Source organism: Protopterus annectens, chromosome 5.part0 (genome assembly GCF_019279795.1).
Source record: "Protopterus annectens isolate FY-2018-M chromosome 5.part0, PAN1.0, whole genome shotgun sequence".
In the NCBI taxonomy this organism is placed as follows: domain Eukaryota; kingdom Metazoa; phylum Chordata; order Ceratodontiformes; family Protopteridae; genus Protopterus; species Protopterus annectens.
This window is the reverse complement of record NC_056735.1, coordinates 767473776-767490173: the sequence shown is the minus strand read 5'-3', so window position 1 is coordinate 767490173 and position 16398 is coordinate 767473776. Positions and strand designations below refer to the sequence as shown.

General features: G+C 42.1%; 1 protein-coding gene across 1 annotated transcript in view; it reads right to left on the bottom strand.

The window, feature by feature from the left end:
- The window catches only part of ACAT1 (acetyl-CoA acetyltransferase 1), a 704624-nt gene that overhangs the window by 404306 nt on the left and 283920 nt on the right, over positions 1-16398 (bottom strand). The window lies entirely within an intron of this gene.

The following is a 16398-nucleotide window of genomic DNA, read 5'->3' as shown; positions in this document are numbered from 1 at the left end:
GAAATGAGCATGTGAATTCGACAAAGAAAGGATTTTAGGGGAGATGAAGGAAAAGGGAAGCAGTAATATTGACCCCTAAAGGGGATCCAATAGTGACATGGCGGGACAAATAAGGTAGATCTGTGGTATTACAAGGAGCAACTAGCAAGGGATAAGGATTATTGTGGCATGTATTTATATTCCATCTAAACCTGTTAATATGGAGCTTAAGGGAATTTTGGGAGATAATCAGCTTTCAGAGGGGAATATTACTTACAGGTGGAGATTAGAAGTTGATGTGCAGCAATGAGGATATATCAGAGGACCAAAAAGAACGTGCATGTCTGAAGAAATACGAGAATGTTTGGATGATGTACAGTCAGTAGTAAAAACAAGGGCAGAATTTACATATGGTTTCCCAAGGCACAAGAAGTGGACTAGTCTGCTCAGAAATTATATCTCACAAGGGCATGTGCATTTAATTAAAAGCTCTGACATGCATCTAAACTTTTTCAGATAATACACAGAAAGTAAAATTCATTTTATTTATTTATTTTCCATTTGTTGACTGGGATAGTCCGACTGGATACATGTCCATTTTCAGTGGTGGCCCAGGTAGAAAAGCTCCAAGGTCAGCAATTTAGATTATAAAATACAGTAATTACAACAGTTTACATATCTAAGCAAGCAGTTAAGTTTAAGATACAATATTTACAGAGGTTACATTCATAGGCAAATTATAGAATGTTCCATGGTTAAAGAAAATCCTGAGAGAAGGTCAACATTAAGTAACACACGTCAGCTAGAAATACTATTATTACCTCATAAAGTAAGTTACAGATGCAATATATACAGTGGTTACACACCTAAACACATTTAGAGTTAAAGTAAAGGTCAGGATACTGCTACAGGTAAGCTAAAAAAAAAAAAGTTATGTACGCACCATAACATTCCATCTGAGTAGTTCTACTTCATTTCATACCGGATCCCAGACGGTCTTCAGTCTGGAGGATACGGGATGTGCTCAGGATCCCATCTGACCGAGCTCCAAGCACCCCCATTCCGAGCTCCAAGCCTCCACTACCTTCCCAACCCCAGACCCCCTTACTGACCCCAACAGCTGATAACCCACCTGACCCATATCAACCCAACCACCTACAAAAAACACTTTTAGGGTTAGGAGGATGCAGCCATGAGGGAACCCATAATAACCAGATGGGATGATATAAAAGGATGGCTGGTGAGTACATAAATACTTTATCAAACGTTATGGTGAGTACATAACTTTCTTGTTACCTGTCATTTTACAAATAGTGGTCTTCAATGGAAGGATTTGGTGAGCAGCTACTAAACTCCTTCGTGGCCCTCATGGAAGGATATTCAGCTAGAAGCAAGAAAAAGAGAAACTGAGTAGGAAGAAAGAAAGGTAGAGAATGAGAGAGAGGGTAGGTATGAAGAAATATCCAAGTAGGAGCAGAAATAGACCAATGACCTAGAGAAGTAAGAAAAGAGAGGACAGATGTTATGCCTTACAGAGTGACATGCCTTTGTAAGAAGATGACATGCCACCTGAGAATAGCACTGAAGGAATGGTTTTGAGAAGGTTTTGTCCATAAAAAGAAAAGGAAAAGCAATACTGGGAAAGGAGATTAGTTGGACACAAACAGCTGATGTTTAGAAACAAAGTTTAAGAACACATCCAACATGTGGAGTTTATATTCCATTTTGACCACCAACAAGTGGAGTTTATTTTCCATTTAGATTAATATGTTGAATAAGAAGACAGGTAGGATTGATTTGGGATTAATAGGAAAAAGATATCTTTGTGGAAGGCTGGATAAGTAACTTGTGGAATATAAGTTTGAAAAAAATTGATGGAAAAAAACTTTTGAAGAAGTTTTGAAGAAAAGGAATCCACAGTTAAACATTTTTATATTAAAGATAAAATCATGCTTTTATGTGTTTAAAAAAGGTAAAACTCAGGGCACCAGGGAGGAAAGAAGCACAGAGGTTGGAAGAGAAGAAGTAACTTAGGACAGGTCCCAATAGAAGAACAGGATCCTTGAGGGCTTTTGAGTCACAGTCTGGAGGAGGCTAGTGAGGCAGAGAAGGCTCAGGAAAGAGAAAATGGAGACCACATGAAATGAGAAATTTGAAGATTGAACTTTGATAGTTTGAAACAAAGGAAAAGAAATAAGAAATGCAGAATGCAGAGAAAGGAGAAAGAAGAGGTTTGAGAGGCTGAAAGAGGAAAAAAACGAGGCCATGAAAAAACTTCCATTTAAACCCCAGAATAAAAGCAGCCAGAATAGAACTACTGGAAGACCAGAATGAACTAAACTGAGAGGATAAATTGATGGGGGGAGCATGGAACACTTCAAAACTGAGGGAACCAGATGAAAACTGTCCAGGAGCATCAGATGAAGAATGAAGAGATGGCAAGGATCATCCAGGGGATAGATCAGAATCAGGAGGGAAGGAAGGGAAACAGTCATACCTGGAAACCATAAAAGGCGGGATGGGGGATCAGCCCATTTGATCCCAGGCTTACAAGCTTCAAACCCTCGAAAAATAAGAGTACTGAGAGGTAGGTACTGGAGAGACAAGCATGGACTACAGCAGCATCACTGGAGGCCCAGGGGGGGGCCCGCAAAAAAAAACTCACCTCGACTTCGGAAGGAGATGGAAGAAGAGAGAGAAGAGCAGGCCCAGGAAGATCAGGAAGGGAACTGATGCTACGCTAAGGAAAGATTCAGGCATCAGAAAGGCATAGACAGAATCCGACTAACCTGTCTACTAAAATGTGACCCGTCGGAATGTTGTTGAGAAAATGAAAAAACTGGTGGGTTCCCATCATCCCACACTTTCATGGCCTATGGAAGGGGGGGGAAGATCTGGTCCCTCCGTGTTTGTTATACCCAGACCTGACATGTGTCTGACTGAATTGCAATGGTCCAGAGGAAGAAAAGCATGAAAAGTGAACAATGCATGCCACCCACCTCATCTCTCTCTCTAGTTTGTGCAAGCTTGTCTCTACAGGGGACCACAGGCAGGGAACTGACTGCTCAAACAAAACAACCCCCCCCGAGGTTGAGAGAGGCATCCATGGTCACTGTGGCTTGGACCGGGGGTGGAACAAAGAGTCGTCCCTCCAAGATCTCTGGAGAACACAGCCACCACAGAAGGGATGACCGACAGACTCAACTAAGTTGTACTGGATATGACAATGGAAGTTCCAACAGAGATCATTGTACAGCTAGCGTCCTCTGTAGAATTCTCATATGTAATCGGGTGCACAGAAGAAGCGTTATGGTTGCCGCCATTGAACCTAAGGCCCTCAACACTGATTCTGCCAATGGAAGATGAGAACGGTAGATCAGAGAGACATGCATCCTCAGGTTTTGTACTCTCTCCAAGGTCAGGAAGATTTTGCACTGTAATCTATCCTTGCCCCAATGTAGCCTATCACCTGGGCAGGATTTAGAAGTGATTTGGATGCATTGATTGTAATCCCCAAATGCAGGGCAAGCTTTAAGAAATTATCCCTGGTTTGAAAAAGTAGACACCTCGGTGGAGCAGTGAGGAGCCAATCGTCCAAGTATGGGTAGACCCAAACCCCTGAAGCCTCAGGTGAGCCACTACTACCACCATCGCTTTGGTGAACACCCTGGGAGCTGTGGTGAGACCAAAGGGTAGGGCTTGAAATTGGTAATGGAGTCCTAGCTGGAAGCAGAGGAACCTCCTGGAGCTTCTGTGCATCTTTATGTGATAGTAAGCATCTTGGAAGTCTAACAATCACATCCAGTCACTCTCTTGCAAGTAAGGCATGATGGACTGTAGTGTGACCATCCGGAATTTTTCTTTGGCAACTGACAGGATCAGGGTAGATAGGTCCAGAATGGGCCTCAAGTCCCCAGTTTTCCAGAATGGGCCTCAAGTCCCCTGTTTTCTTTGGAACCAAAAAGAACCTGGAGTAGAAGCCCAATCCAGACTGATCTGGGGGAACAGTTTCGATGGCTCGCTTTTCTAGCAGGTTGGAAATTTCCTGTGCTGCTGCCTCCCTTTGTGGGGGTGGTACATCTGGGAGGTGGTTGGGCGGAACCACAAAGGGGATAGAGTATCCTCTGAATATGATCTGAAGAACCCAACAGTCTGATGTTATGGACTCCCACACCGCCCGGTGCAAGGATAATCGTCCCCTGACTGTCTCCAGAGTAGAACAGTCGGGAAATCCCTCAGGGTTGCTGTCTGGGCCTGTCCGAGAAAAGTTCACGAGACCCAAAATTCCTCGGACCCCCTCTGCCTCTGCGGGAAGAAGATCCCAGAGTGTCCCGGGAATACTGTAACTTCCAGAACCACATCTTTTGCCTCCCTGATTCCGGGAAAAGAATCTTTGATGGTTCGAAAAGCAGATTCCAACGGCAGACAGTGTCTTCCCATCCTTCTCAGACTGGACTAAAGTCTCTTTGACGGTCTCACCAAAGAGCGTAGAGCCATCATAAGGGGTGTTGGCAAAGGACGCCTTGAAAGTTTCTGAAAAACTGACATAGTCTGAGCCAGGCATTGCACCTCATAGCCGCTCCTTCAGTGGCATGTGAGAGGAGTCGCAAGGATATGTTGGAGACTGCTTTCAAAGTGGCCATCCTCATGGAGAATGAGCCCCTGTCCTCCTGTGACATGGACTTTGGGGGAGATTATGCCAGGTTCTTGACCAGGTCTTGCTGGACCAGGTAATTCAGCTCCCTAATGAGAAAGGTCGCTAAAGCATAAACCCACTTCCCTAAGCAGTTCATCATCCGCAACTCTTGGTCAGGAGGATGAACTGAGAAACTCTCTTGGGCTAGTTCTTTCTTTGTGGCTTCTGCTACCCACCATAGCATAGCATCCACGGGGGAGCCCTTGTTCCACGCTGGTGGCCTCAGGATCTTATCAGGATGTTTAGGGATTGGTTCCACAGTGTCCAGCTCCTTCCAGGCCCACGAGCTGACCAGGTCCACCAGGGGATCTGCGGGAGGGGACACCCAGGAAGTAGATGGGGCCATGCCTAAAGCCTCCATGAACGTGGTTTTGTCAGAAGGTTTGGAGGCAGACCAACCTCCCCATTGGCATAGGATTTCCATGATGTCTCCAAAGGAGACATCCTTGGGAGGTGACCTGGGGGAACCTTCCCCATCATCCAAATCCATATCCTCGGTGAGGGACTCAGGGGAGTCCAAGTGCCTCCTCTTACACGTATGCTTGTGAGGCACATCTCTGGTGGGGCTCTCCAGGGGGAACTTGCAAGCCACTTGTTCCTCAGCGGGAACTGTCTGGGGCTTCTTGAGCATGGGCTGTCCCTCTGGGAAAATGATGGGATGCGTAGACAGAGCCGAGAGGGTCGGGGCGGAATCCAAGGGGATAGCCAAGGGTCTCGATCTAGAGGAGAGAATCCTTTCCAATTTGAACGCTGAGGGAGTTCGAACCTCCTGGGGTACCAAAACGGAAGCTGCTCTCCCCGGATCCGATATGAGAATCAGAGCCGGGCCTGAAATGGATGGAGCTCTGAGGGAAGGAACTTGGCCCGACAACACCGGAGTTGATGAAAAAAGTTCCGCTTCCTTGTATCCGACACCCAAACTCCGGCTCAGAGAGCCATTCGGATCTGAACTGGTTGGATCCTATGTGCTCCAGGCAGTTGTCGGCATTGAGGAAATGGGTACCGTCGACCTCAACACCCTGACTAAGGCCATCCTCAGATCTGAGTACACCAAAACAGGTGGACGGATTGGAGAAGGAGAAATTCGTGTGAAAAAGGGAAGCGAGCTCCCCCCTCCAGAGGGAGAAGGTGCTGGCAGGACTCCCATCTGTATCTGAGTACGAATGAGCCTCATCATTTTATCCATATCAACGTCCGATAAGCTCCATTTGGACGTCGATGAGGCCATGGACTCAAATCTGGCAGGTCGAGGAACAGAGGCCCTAGATGGAGGATGTATCTCCTCCGACTCCGGGGAAAAATCTTAGAGATCGGAGCAGAGGGGAGTCACGGATCCTAGTCTGACTTTTGGCGGGAGTAGAAGGAAGGTCCAGAGACCTCTTGGGTTTCTCTGGCTTAGAAGAGTGTTTGTCCTTGTGCGCTCTCTCTCCTTCTCTATGTCCCTTTTCCACTCCACTTCCACAGGCTTAGATGTGGGAGTTTGAGGCCCAGTGAGGAGAAGCAAGTGCAAGAGAGGAAGGAGAGGCGGCCACAGCAGCCACTGTGACTGAAGCAGTGGATGAGGCAACCACCTCAGAAGTGGAAAGAAGGCCTTTGAGGGCCAACTTAGCCTTCCTGTCTTTAATAGCACGCGGGTTAAAACCTGCGCAGATGGTACACTCTGTACTCAAGTGGGCAATGCCCAAGCACATCATACACAGAGTGTAGCCATCTGCAGGAGACAATGCATGGCCACACTAAGTGCACCTTTTAAATACAGGCTTTGGGTCAGCCATGACTGAACAAGAAAACACACTAAAGAAGGAAAAAGACAAAGAAAATAACCTATTTCCCAGTCACAAACCACTCACCACACACTCAAGACACAGAACACTGAGGCAGGAGGGGAAGCAATACAGATTAACTCTAAACTACTTAGAAAACTTACTAACACACGACGCACCAGCACAGGGAGGAGGAGAGGGAACCTACACTAAACACCTAGATTGAAATTTTTAGCAAAAAAGTTGCTTAAAAAGCAAAAAGCCCACTCACTAACTCAAAGCTCAGGAGCTCACGGTGCTTTAGGCAAGCCGCGGCAAATGAGATCTGGGGGTTGGAAGGTAGTAGAGGTGTATTATGGGTAAGGGGGAAGTGCTTGGAGCTCGGAGCAGATGTTAGTGAAACTGCCGGCTCGGATCCAATATGGATCCGGTATCCCACAGGTTGAAGACCAAATGAAGTAAACTACTTTTGTCTCATTGTCAAGGAGAGTCAGTCAGGTTTGCTGCATTGATAGCCAGTTTAGTGTCAGATGATGTTTGAGTCTAGTCTTGAAATGACTCAGGGAGTTGAGCAAAGTAATTTCGGATGGGAGAGATTTCCAGGATCTGCCTACAGATTTAGCGAAAAGAGAGTCACCGGTGGAGTTTTTAGTTTTGATAGTCTGGACTAGTAATTTATTAGAGGATCGAAGAGGTCGATGATTGTGATGGGGGTGATAATATATTTTAGAGCAGGAGTGTTATCTGGATTGTAAAGGATTTTATGGGCAGTAATCATGAGGATGTACTTGATCGAGCTGGGTAATTCTGGCCACCCAAGCTGGTTTAGGAGAGTACAATGATGAAAAAGACCCTTGAGATCCAGCTTCATAAAGAGCCATTTCAGTTTTAAACTATAAGTATTTATGTCTATACTACCTAAGTAAAGAGCCCACATTGATAGATATGGATTAATGTGATTTTGTACAAAAACATTTGATAACAATAACAGAGCAATGATAGGAGGAGCTAAGAAACAAAACTGTGATGTATAAACAATTTGCAGTGAAGTTTCTAGGAAAATATGGCATTCCTGTGAAAGTCTGGAAGTTAGGAGCGAAAAAGTGATACAAATCTGGATGATTTTAACAGCATTTTAAAAGGAGGAGAAACACCAGCATCTTGAAAGAAAGCTGTGGTGGCTGTATTACCCCCCCAAAAAAGGCAAAGACCTGTCAAACCCAGCCTCATATAGACCCATTTAATTTATTTGCATTGTTTTTCTGGGATACAGCACTGATTTTCAGGGACCTTTTCAAACTCAGTTCAGGAAGTGTGTCTGGTTAAGTGACTTGCTCAGAATTACACAGTTGGGCAATAGTGGCTGAGGGAATCAAACCTTGCACCACTGGACCCTAGGAAACAGCTCTAACAGTTCCTTAATCCTCTCAGCCAACTGCCACTCAATTTTAAACTAGGATATAAAATGTTTAGGTCTACACTAGCTAAACAAATGGCAAAAGTGGTACCAAAATTAATAGAAATGGATCAATGTGTTTTCTCTGGAGTGGAGACCAACATTAATATTAACAGAACAAGGATGATCCAAAGGAAGCAGCATGTAAGAAAATACCACTATTGTTAGTGGGTCTTGATGCAGAGAAAGCATTTGAGAGAGTAAGCTGTGATTTGTATGGGTAGGGCAATAGAAACATTTGCATTTCCTGATACAATAATAAGGTTAATTAGAAGAATATATGAAGGGTCGGAGGCAATAATTAAAGTGGGAGGGTTCCCCTCTGATAGGTTGTGCTTAAACAGAGGAACTAGGCAGAGGTGTCCCATTTTCACCTTTACTTGCTTGGAAATTCAAGAATATAGTTGGGTATGTTAATCAAGAACAGTTGGCTTTATTTGCAGATATTATTTTGTACTTGATAAATATAGAAAGAGACATCTCAGTGTTATGTGACATTTTGAGACAGTTTCAGTTGGGGATATAAAATTAATGAACATAAAACAAAGGCTACAGCTATAAATTATGTACCTACTCATGACTTGGATCAGATAAGATGAAGTATTTAGGAGTATGGAATAAAAAGTTTTCTGCTATGGCAACTAAAGATATGTGGGACGACTAAACAAAAATACAAAAAAAAAAAAAAAAAAAAGAGAGAGAGAGAAACTGGAAGCTCTTGTTTTTGGATATGGATAGGAAGATGCAAGCAGTGGAAATGTTTTCAATCCCTTTAGTTTACATTCAGGTTAGGCATATTTTTATCAACCAAAGGAGAAATTGTGGACAGTAATTAACAGAGTTGAAGGAATTTATCTGGGAGGGAAAGAGGGCAAGGGTCAAGTGGGATAAGTTGATCCCCCAATAGAACAAGGTGGTTAGGATTACCCAATTTGAAGGGATATTTTAAAGCTACACTGTTAAGGCTCATACATACATATATAACACAAGCATAAGGTTATAATTCAAAGTGGAAAGGGATAATGATGACGTGGGGGTGGGGTGGGGTGGAAAAAGAAGAAGAGAGTGGGACTTTATATGCAGATCCCTTGGGAGAATAATAACCATCACAAAGAATACTATATTCATAAAACTGCAGGAAGTACTCTAAGAACTAAGTCAGTGGAGGAATAGAGAAAGGAAATTTTGCCAATAGGTATGACTGCAAGTAGGGGTACCGAAAATAGGCAAGAGTGGGCTGGTATTTACTGGAGAAAACTGGCAAGGGAACAAAGGTATTGGGAGCAAATAATTAAAGAGGGTAAGGTAATGGAGTGGGATTAGGCCAAGATGACATTTGGACAGCAGGTAAGATGCTGCCTTTCTTATCTTGAAATGATAAGAGTATTGACAAAAAGGAACGGGTAGGGGAATCCTAAGTGAAATACCTACTCTGACAGACTTTTTAGTCGAATCTAGAACAGAAGCTGCAAAAGGATACAATTAGTAGGACATATAAAATGCTGCATAACTATAAGAATCAGTCAGAACAATTAGAAAAAAATCGGAATGAGAGACTGGAAAATCAGTTTACAAGGGAACAATGGGAGGCCATATGTACAGCTATTAATTATGCATCCAATTCAAGAAAGTACAGGATTTTTGCTTGGAAGTGTTTGAACAGGTATTTTTATATCCCAAACTTCAAAGATTTTTTCCTCAGTTAGATAGCAAATGTTGAAGGTGAGATGGGGAAGAAAGAGGTAAATGGGAACATGCTTTTTGGGAGTGTAATGAATTGGCACATTCTAAAAATTCCCTAGACAGGACTCTGTCAGAAATATTGGGGGCATCAAATGGTTGTAACTAGGGGTATAGTTATTTTGAGCTAGGACTCTGGATTAGAATTGACTAATCACAGAAAGACCTTAAGTTTAATTATCTTTCACCATTTGCATTCCCTGATAAAATATATGAAGATCAGAGGTGAAACATAAGTGGGTGGGGTCCTCTCTGACAACTTCTGCTTGAGCAGAGGAAATAGGCGGGGTGTCCTTTCTCCCTTTTATTTGCTTTGTATTTAAAACCATTGGTAAAGAAAATAAGGGACTCAGAAATTCAAGGCTATAATTGGTATGGTAGTCAAGAAAAGTGGTCTCTATTTATAGATGTTATTACTTTATACCTGACAAAACCAGAAAGGAACATTACAGTGTTGCTGAACATTTTGAGACAGTTTAAAATCTTTTTGGGTTACAAAATTAATAAAGCTAAAACAAAGGCAACAGTGGTAAATTATGTACCCACACACGAACTAGTTCAGTAATATCCATATTTATGGGGACATGATAAAATGAAGTATTTATGAATATGGATTAAAAATGATTCTGGCATGGTAGCTAAGGATATGCAGGAAGAGAATAAACAAAAGATAATACAAAAAAGAGAAAATGGAAGCTCTGTTACATGGATATCAATAGTAAGATACAAGCAGTTAAAACATTTTTATTCCCTTTAGTCTTATTACAGAGGGTAGACATATTTATCAACCAGAGGAGAAGTTGTGGATAGCAATTAATAAAGAACTGAAGGATTTTATCTGGGAGGGGAAGACGGCAAGAGTCAAGTGGAATAAACATATTCTTCCAATAGAATAAGGCAGATTAGGATTACCCAATTTGAAAGCGTATTTCAGGGCAACACAGTTAAGGCTCCTATACATAGCACAAGCAGAAAACTATAATTCAAAGTGGAAAGAGATGCTGATAAACCACAACGGAAGCTCAAGAAACAAGGACTTTGGATGCAGACCTTAAAGGAGAATAACAATCGCAAAATATTATATTCATAAAGCAGCAGAAAGTATTCTAATAACTAAATCAACACGGGACTGGAGAGAGGAGATTATGCAGAGACGGATGACTGTAATTAGGGATACAGGCAATAGATGTGAAGAAAACTGGCAAAGGATCCAACATATTGGGAGCAAATAACTCGAGAGGGCTAGGTAATAGAATGGGAACATGCCACTAACTTATTTGGACTGCAAGTTAGAGATTGCCTTCCCTTATCAAGGATTGATATCAGAGTATAGGCAAACAGAAAAAAGGGGGGGGTCTAAACGAAAAATCAGCACTGGTAGAGTTTTCAGTAGACTCTAGAACAGAAGTTGCTTTTAAAAAAAGAATTAATACAGCATATAAAATATTACATGATAACTATAAAAATCAATCTGAGGAGGTTAGAAAGGATTGGGAAGTGAGACTGGATAAGAAGTTCACAAAGAAACAATGGGGGGATATATGCATGTCTCCCAGACATGCAAGAAAGTCTAGAAGATTTAGGATTTTTGCTTGGAAGTGTGTACACAGATATTTTTATACCCCAAGGGGACGCCAAAAAATTTTCCTCAGGCAGACAGAAAATGTTGGAGGTGTGATGGGGAAGAAAGAGGTAACTGGGAACATTTTCTGGGAGTGTAATGAGTTGACAGACTTTACAGATTCCCTGCAGAATGCTCTGTTGGAGGTACTGAGTGAGTAAATTGGTCCAACTAAGGAAATTATTTTTTGAGCTATGATACAGAATCAGAATTGCCTAGACATAGTACGGCCTTGTTAAGTCTAATTGTGGTGGCTGCCAATAAAGCAATTACTAGAAAATGGAAATCAAGTCTAAATCAATGCTACTAGAAGTAGCAAAGACAGTGACAGAGATAAAACTGGAACTGCGATTTTTAGAAAAGGGTAGGAGCAAATTACATACGAAAAATGGGAATTGTGGGATCAATACATTCAGTGGAGGAACAAGGGTTAAAAGTAGGAAAGATTTGAATGAGCTGTATAATATCTGACTGAATGACAGGATGTATTACAAGTGATGTATAATGCTTGCAGCTACATTAGTGTCAGCATGGTTTGTAATGTCTAATGTTTGCAAACTGAAATTGTGTCGGTATGGTTTATTTTAATTTATATAAATGCAAGATTGCTTACGTCATATATGATAATTTAATAACTATGTTTTCTTCTGTAAAAAAAAGTTTAATTCTGTTGGCTGCCAAAGAAAAATGATTAGAAAAGGGAAATCAACATCGAAACTGACTGTATTTGAAGTACTGAGTATTGTAAGAGAAAATTTGGAAGAGGGATCTTTAGAAAAAGGAAGGAGTAAATTTCATAGAAATAAATGGAATTTGTGTGAACAACAAAAGCAGAATAATGTTCAGGAGAAGTAGGGGAGTATGGTTTAAGGAAAGGCAGGAATTTTGAGACTCATACAATACTGGACTGAAAAACAGTTATAAAGAAAAATAACATGATCATGTGTGTAAATGGAAAAAACTGTTAAAGTGGTTTTCCTTTCTATTAATGTAGTGTGCCTATGTCTTAAGTAATTTAATAAAGATGTTTACAAAACATTAATAAAACAAGATGATCCAGAATGATCCAGAGGGAAGCAGAAAGTAAGAAAGCACAGCTATTATCAGTGGCTCTTGATGCTAAGTCAGCGAGGTAATGGTAGCATCTGTGTTCCCTGGCAGAAGAATAGAGTTAATCAGGAGGCTTTATGACGGCTCAGAGACAAGAATTAAAGTGGGAGGGTTCCTCTCCAGTACTGTGACCAAGAAAAGTTAGCTTTTTTCAAAGATGATATTATTTTGTACTTGATTAATCCAGCAATGGATATTTTGACAAGTTTCAAGTCCATTCAGGATATAAAATAAATGAAGGTAAAACAAAGGCTATCGTAGTAAGCTAGTCACACACACAAGAATTGGTTCAGCCATACCCATTATTTACAGGGACATAAGATGAAGTTTTTAGGCATATTGACTAAAATCGATTTTATTACAGCAGCTCAGGATATGAAGGAAGAGACTAAACAAAGGATACCACAAAAAATGAGAAACTGGAAGCTCTTTATTATGGATATGGATAGTAAGATACAAGCAATGAAAATGTTTCTAGTCTCTTTAGTTTGATAAAAAAATATGCCTAATCTTTTTCTAAAAAATAGAAGTTGTGGACTATAATTAATAAAGCACCAAGACATTTATTTGGGAGTGGAAGAGAGCAAGAGGTAAGTTGGATAAATTAAGGTGGCACATATACAGAGTTTAATAACTACATCTTAGTGATTCTTCTCTAAAATATTAGCAAAATGCATCCATATGTAGCTGATGCAACACCTAACCTCAAATAACCTGCTCTCAGAAATGTAACACGGCTTTAGGCCCCAGCACAGCATCACTACTGCTCTATTATATATCACTAATATAATAAACTAATAAAGAAACAGTGGTCTGCTTGTGTCCACCATGTTCTTAGACTTGTTCATAGGTTCATAGGTTTATACTAGGCTATCTGCCCTAAGGCATTTATAAGCCTAGCCCAAATTTTTTTTTGCCCTTGCTTTTGTATGAAAAATGCTGTACCCTTTGTGTTGCTGTTGTTGTGCAGTTGTCCAGACACAGAGATGAGATGATTCCCTGCCTTCCTCCTCCCATCCCTCATCCTCTCTCTCTTGAACACAGGCAGCGAGGTGCTCTGCCTGGATTCACAGCTCCATTTTTTAGGGATTTTATTCCATGTCTCTGAGTGATAACTGAGTTCGTCTATCATCATCCGTGCTAAGGTTAGGGAGTAAAGGTTTAAGTTTTTGGATTGTGGTTTTTGTGGATTTTTGTTTTTTTTATCGGAGCATGACCATTCCTTGTTGACATGGCCTTGTATGTCGAGTGGCAGACGGTACCACTGCCAGTATGCATGCAACTGAGTAGAGCTGGAGTTCAATCTCTGGCAGCATACAGATTTTTTTGGAGTCCTTTATCCTTTTGTGAGACTTTTTTTTGGGGCCAATTGCTGCAGATGTCGGTGAGATACATCCCTAATGGGGGGCATTGTATCGATCATTGGTCTGATAGTGAAGAGTACAGGGAACAATGACCCTTCATGATCAGGAAAGGCAATGTGAAACCTAGGTCCCAACCCCAGGTCCACAACCTGGGTCCCTGAGAAGGTGATAATCTACCCTGGGTCCCCAGGGGATTGCTACCTCTGTTTGTTGAATATAGGCATACATTATTTGGTTGGGTACTTCTTTTCATTTTTGGCGCTTAATTTCAGGCTTTTTCTGAGTGACCAGCAGGCTATGGCTCTGAGTCTGGCTATCTGTTTCCTCGCGGTCCCCAGTTTGCGATGCGTCTGCAAACTTTGTCAAAAGCCCTCCTCCTTGCAGTGCTCTGCAACTGAGAAGTAGATGCCAAACAATAGGGGGCTGGCCTTTGCCCCCTGTGGGACACCACTTGTGACGGGGCAGGACCGAGCCTGTGCGCCACCAACTTGGAACCTGCTTGGAGTCTGACCTTAAGCCAGTTTGCAACCCATCTTGTGACATATGGGTTCTACATTTGTGACATATGGGTTTACATTATGGGTTTACATTTAAGCTTTAAACTTTTTTGGGGTATTGCAAGGTAGGGGGTATTGCAAGCCTCCTTTCAAGTGTCATGGACTGCCTTGATTCATGTCAATTCCAAGTGACTGTTTCAAGAAGTCGACAAAGTTCAAAAGCAAGTTCAAAAGGGTATCAAATCTAGAAAAGTAAGCGGGTCCAAATTCTGGTCCAATGTCTGCTCTATATCTATGATTATGCAGCTCTCCTCTCCTATCCTTGTTATAGAGCTATTAGAACCATGGCCATTGGTTAGTGGGGGGTCCGTGGTCCTGTACCACTCAAGCCCGGACCAGCGCCCTCCTTGAGCCGCGTCGCCACTCGGAAGGCTGAGTATTAAACAGCTGCCTTGATTGCGGGGTGCTGCCTTTCCTCACGGGGCCTTTTCATCAGCACGGGACACCACACCATCCGTCCCATTGATGCTGTGTTTTTAGCTTTTTAGAGAGAGCCTTTCACTGGAGATTGTCCGGGTTTGACACGGGAGCTGGGATAGACTTTCTCTTGATAGTTATCTCTCTTTAGGGAAGAGGGCACTGAACCTGTCTGATGTGTCGTATGTCTGTCAGTTTTTTTTGTCTGTTTGGACTAATTTTGGACTCATTTCTGTGGACATCTGGGGACAGGTTCCTAGGTTCCTAAAAAAATGCTGAAAAAATGAAAAATGTCCATATTGAATCCTTTCAAATCAATGGCAAAATCAAATTTATGATATTTGCATTTTTTTTTTTTTAATTAATAATTTACTGATAATGATCACTTTATTTTGTTCTATCATGTAATAGCTTTCTCCTCTTATTGTAAAGTTTGTTAATGCCTAGGGGGTCCAGACTGGGGCCTGCCCTTTTTTGGAAAAAGAGTCTTGGTTTATGGGATTGCCCTGATCCATTGCCTGTCCTGGAGGTGTTCATAGAAGGCATTGTAAGGGCTTCATAGCTTGGGTTGTGGTTCCTCTGGCTCAAGGGGCTCAGGGATGTACACCAGTCTTCAGTTAGTGTGAGTAGTGCTTTAGAAGAAGTTCTTTCTACTATGGTCTTTTTTTGTTTGGGGTGGGGGATGTGGATGGATCCAGAGAGATTTAGTTTATGAGATCTCACCAATGGGGATATACTTATACGTGTGGGCATTTGTCCCCATGTTTGTGACAAATGAGATCTAGTATTTTTTCTCCTCTGGTAACACAGTGACTAGCTGTTCCATGGCATTTGATTTTATGAACTCCAGGAACCAAGGGCTAGAAAGTTAGGGCTTGAGTAATGTTCCCAGTCTATATAATATGGTGTTGGAGATACATTTATACCCCAGGAGGGTTGTGAAGTGGCTGTGGGTGGCCTGTAGCACATGCTACAATGTGTATTCAGCAGAGATATTGGTTGTATGGTTATGTATGGTTGCATGTGGTCGTTGCTACCAACCTGCTAACAACCTGGAGGTACCTGGATCCTTTATGATCCTTTATACCTCCTTTTGTGGTGTGGTGGTCCGGGTTTTGGCCAGAACATGATATGAGGTAAAAAAATAGTGCCGTGCCTCTCTCTCTGGAGAACTGAACCAGGTTTCAGTTACAGCACAGACATGATGCCATCCATACTGAGCGAGACGAGAAAAGGCGTGCATTTTGAGATTTAGACTTCTGGCATTGAGCAGCATTACCTCAGTTTCTTCCCATTTTGTTTTCTAGGGTTGTAGGTTTAGAATTTGAGCCGGGGGCAAGAGCCTTAGCCAATATCCGAATCCCAGGGTGACAGGTGCAAGCCGTCGCAGCAGCGTGGCTGGCTAAGCATGTCATGTCAGGGCAAACAGACACTGGATCCCTTTGAATGATACCAGACATTAAGCCAATTGTTAAAGCTGATCACAAAGGCATGTGACACTGTCTCACACCAGCAACTCCTCATTTGACTCTCCTCAGTAGGACTTTCACAATACTCCTTGTGTTTTCTTAGTTACCTATCTGGAAGGAAACAAGCCGTTAAATGGCAACAAATCTACTCATCTTTTCAACCAATTACTAGAGGTGTCCCACAGGGCTCTATCATGGGTTCTCTTCCATTTAATGTACTTAACAA